The sequence below is a fragment of the Heterocephalus glaber genome, unplaced genomic scaffold (genome assembly GCF_053883595.1).
Source record: "Heterocephalus glaber isolate CG9 unplaced genomic scaffold, H.glaber_assembly_v1.0 deba00001666, whole genome shotgun sequence".
In the NCBI taxonomy this organism is placed as follows: Eukaryota; Metazoa; Chordata; class Mammalia; order Rodentia; family Bathyergidae; genus Heterocephalus; species Heterocephalus glaber.
Window position 1 is genome coordinate 8,514,182 of NW_028258406.1, and position 4,354 is coordinate 8,518,535.

At 40.7% G+C, this 4,354-nt stretch overlaps 1 pseudogene; it reads left to right on the forward strand.

The window, feature by feature from the left end:
- The first annotated feature begins 2,227 nt into the window (after nt 1-2,227).
- Nucleotides 2,228-3,653, forward strand: LOC101707918 (vasculin-like protein 1 pseudogene; annotated as a pseudogene).
- Nucleotides 3,654-4,354: the final 701 nt, after the last annotated feature.

The following is a 4,354-nucleotide window of genomic DNA, read 5'->3' on the forward strand; positions in this document are numbered from 1 at the left end:
GAATTAAAGTAAATGGCCTGCAACAGAGAAGAAGATACCTGAGACATCTCATCAGCAGTCTAATCAGGAAGGTGACCTAGGAGCACTTCTAAAAAAGCCCACACAATTACTTCTGGAATTTGCTGCCAGTGAGCTATCATTCTATCTTGAATTCAAGTCCTGTGATTTTCACCTAAACTGTCAGACTGAAGTAGAATTCAAAGTAGGAAACATTCCATTAAATAATTCTTCCTTTCTGTTTGGTCTGACCTTCCCACTTTGTTTACATTGTATACCAACCTTCTCACATACACCATAAAAGGACAGACATGGGCATGGTAGTGCAAGCTGGTAGTCACAGCAATTTGGAGAATGAAGCAGGATTGACAGTTCCAGGCAAGCCTGAACTACATAGCAAATTTAAAGCCAGATAGGATTGCACAGTGAGACTGTCTCTAAAAAATGGTGAATGTTACAAATGATAAAAGTATTGAAGCAAACTTTCAAATGCATTTTTCTTTAATGTTATCTACCCAATTGTTTCTTAACAACTGAAAACTCTGTGTTTCTTAACAACACAGAGTCCTGAATGTAACCAAGCAGCAGAGATTTACTAAGCACTTTGTGTGTGATTCATTACTTCATGATTATGATTTGAAAAATAAATGTTCCAGTGGGGAAGGAAACAAGAAGGGGAGAAGGAAGGAAGGGAAAAAGAAAAAATGAAAATAGAAGGAAAAATGGAAACAAAACTTTTGTAAATGGGCAGGGGAAGAAGGGTGGAAGAGAAGGGAGGGGAATGGTGAGAAAGGAAGAATCAAGATGCCAACATATCCCCGAATAGTAGTACATGAAGTGTTGTAGTACACATATTTATTCTGCCATACTTAAATTTGTATTTTAAAATTTATGAGCTTGTGAAAGATTCCCCTCCCCCAAATGAAATGTTCACTGATATTCAGTTTTGAAAACATTATTACATCTAATAAAAACTCACGAGTTATTTACCTAAAATTTCCTGCCTATATGATGGTTGGCACACATGTATAGGAACAGAGTTCTGATATACTAAGAAAAGAAGAAAACATCAAAACATGAGAGTTTAGGTGGGCTAGTCACCTCTACAGGGCCAAGAAGTGCCGTGTCTCTTCCTTGATTGTAGCCCTGCCACTGCCTGATTGGTAGATTCGTGTGGCCTTTTTAATAATTGAATAACGATGAAAATGGACCCAAAACATTAAGTTACTTCTCCACCAAAGCAGTAGAAGATTCTTCACATCACCTTCCAGTGACTCAATTCAGTTTTTGGAAAGGAGCAGAACAAGTGAAATACTGAAAACTCAAGCAAAGAAAACTTCATTTTGGAACTGTCTTTCTCCTTAACTACCCCTCACTCCCTAATACTTTCTACTTGTTTTAATTTTGCTGCATTTATAAATAGCGAAGACCAAAGAAATAGAACACATGTTTAAGAGCTGTATACCAAGCAATTTGCCTTGAAAGCTGCTGTTTTGTGGAGGAAAAAGTTTATCAAGTTCCTGTCTGATCCTTTTATAAAACAAAGATTTCTTAGGTCCTTAGATTTTGAAGGTTAAGACAATTGCACATATTTGCACACTAGTTTTAGCAGTTGTGTAAAAATAATGAGATTTGTGTTTTGAGGGCTTTGTCATGTGGTGGGTTTACCACTGGAGTTGACTGCTCCAAAGATTTTTGATTGTGTTTTAATATTATATTTTTGATTTGTCACCTTGATGACATTACTTACCTGCATATCAAGCAACTTGTCTTTCTAACTATGACCTATTTATGAAGTGTTTGTCCCAACTGTGCAAATGTCCATGTATTACCTATTTAAGCAACATTATAGTGCTGTTACTCAAGGAAGTTGAATGAGGTGAACATAGACATAGCTTTTTCCCCTTACCCCTCTTTTTAAGTGTAGCAAATACTTCTTATGTTCCCCTTTCCCTCCCCTTCCCCCTTTTGGAAATGTGTCTGGAACTAGGTAGTTGAGAATGAGCAATTGTAGGGACTGAGAAAGTGAGCCACAAGGAGCCAATCTTCTCTGCTTCATCAAAAGATGTGCTGCAGGCCAGGCTACCTACGCTTCCTTTTAACAAAAAATCTCTCGTGAGATTCAGCTGGTAACCGCAAGGAGTCGGAAAACAAGATCACAGAGGATACACTCTGGGATCCTGGCCATGAGGCTGGATGCTCACCTTGCTGAAAAGGACACTAGACCTAAATGGAGTAGCATGACTTTGTTCCTGCTTGGCTAAATTTCTCAAAACCACAGTCAACTAAGTCACCTACAACCACTTTTGAAAAACACGGAAACCACCTACCCTGAGGAGAAGGTAGATTTGGAGTAAGCTGTCATTGACACAATTCCGCTAATGGCTTTTCTAACAAATGGACCTTTAAGAACTACAGGAGATTCCTGGCACCAACCCTCCCTGTTCCGCCATGATTCTGTGGACTCTGGTGTCTCTAAGGAAACATACACTGGAACCACAGGGAATTTATCTGGTTGGCACAGCTCTTCTTGGGGTCGTGAGGGCATGAGCCAGCATGGCAGAGGTGGTGCAGGGAACCATCAACACTAGAATGGCAGCTTCCACTCCCAGAAAGGCTGTGCCTTCCAGGAAAAGCCACCTACAGAGTTTAGGGAAGAAAAAAAAAAGAAGACAAGGTAGAAAAATTGCAGTTTGAAGAGGAAGACTTTCCTTCTTTGAATCCAGAAGCTGGCAAAAACAATCAGCCATGCGGACCTATTGGGACCCCTTCTGGAGTGTGGGAAAACCCACCTAGTGCAAGTAACCTTCCAAGATGCTGGTAATCAAAGAAGTTTCCAAAGAAGATCGTGCTGCTGCCTTCTTTGCTGCATTTACCTCACCAGGATCTCACCATGAAAATGGAAAAAATCTTCAACCATGGTTCCAAGTGTCTATAAGAACCTGGTTCCTAAGCCTGCACTACCTCTTTCTAAGCCCAATGCATGGAAAGCTAACATAATGGAACACAAATCAAGATCCCTTTCCTCTAGTCGGGAGTCTGCTTTTCCCAATCCAATCTCTGTTACCAAACCAGTGATACTGGCCGGTGGTGCAGTTCTAAGCTCTCCCAAAGAGAGTCCCTCCAGCACTACCCCTCCAGTTGAGATCAGCTCCTCTCACCTGACCAAGTTGACCTGCCAAACCACCGACAGGAAGAGTGAGTTCCTGAAGACTCTGAACGATGACTGGAATGAAGACTTCTCAGAGAACAGAGATGGTGACAAGGTGCAGGATTTGGAGGACAACACCACACTGGAATCAAAGGAAAGTGGGGAGGAAGCCTGTCTTCAGAATGGTCTCTCTCTCCTCATTGTGGAAGAAGGGGAGGTCCTCTCACATTCTCTGGAAACAGAGCACAGGTTACTGAAAGCAATGGGATGGCAGGAATATCCTGAAAATGATGAGAATTGCCTTCCTCTCACAGAAGATGAGCTCAAGGAGTTCCACATGAAGACAGAGCAGCCGAAAAGAAACAGCTTTGGAAAGAAGGGCTTCTTGCAGAGCTGCAGTTTGAGCCTCTTCTCCCCTTGGAGAAGCACTGGTAAAGCAGAGTTTGAGGATTCAGACACCGAAACAAGTCGCAGTGAGACATCAGATGATGATGCCTGGAAGTAGGCACAGAAATGCTCACAGTTCATCTAAACCAGTAGACTCAGCTTGTATGTTTCAGGAATATGCAAAAGAAATTGTTTTCCTTTTCCTCTTATGTTGAATACTTCATGTACAAGAGAAATAATCATATCCCAAAGAGAGAGAAGAGAGAGAAGTTGGCTTGTTGAGCTTTTGTTGTTGTCCTTTCCTGGTACCTGCTTAATAGAGATGTTTGTGTGGTGGGGAAGATTTTTTAAATACACACACAGAACATTTGGGGCAAAACACAGGTGGGAGCTGGCAGTGCAGAGGTGGAGAGGAGCGGATGCTGGCCTGCAGCAGCAGCTTCTGCTACCAGCCCTTGGGGCACTCAACCCTGTGCTCAAGCAATCATTGTCAATGACAAGGTGACTATTGAAGTTATAATTGTATTCAATTAATGCTAATAATTTGGATATTTTATTTTATTTTTGGCTGCTTGGGTAACTTAAGCCCTTAACCAAGCATATGTTTTTTTTGTTTTTGTTTTCCTTTTTTGGGTACAGCGGTAAAATATTTGTAAAATATTTGGATATAGGAAATGTGTTATTCTTGCATATTCAGGGTGGATTGTAAAATATAAATTTTTGTGAGATTTCAAAGATTATTTTGATAATGTTATTTACAGATTTAAAAAGATGTGGTTATCACAAGTCTATTGAGGGGGAAAAACTACTGCATAAAAT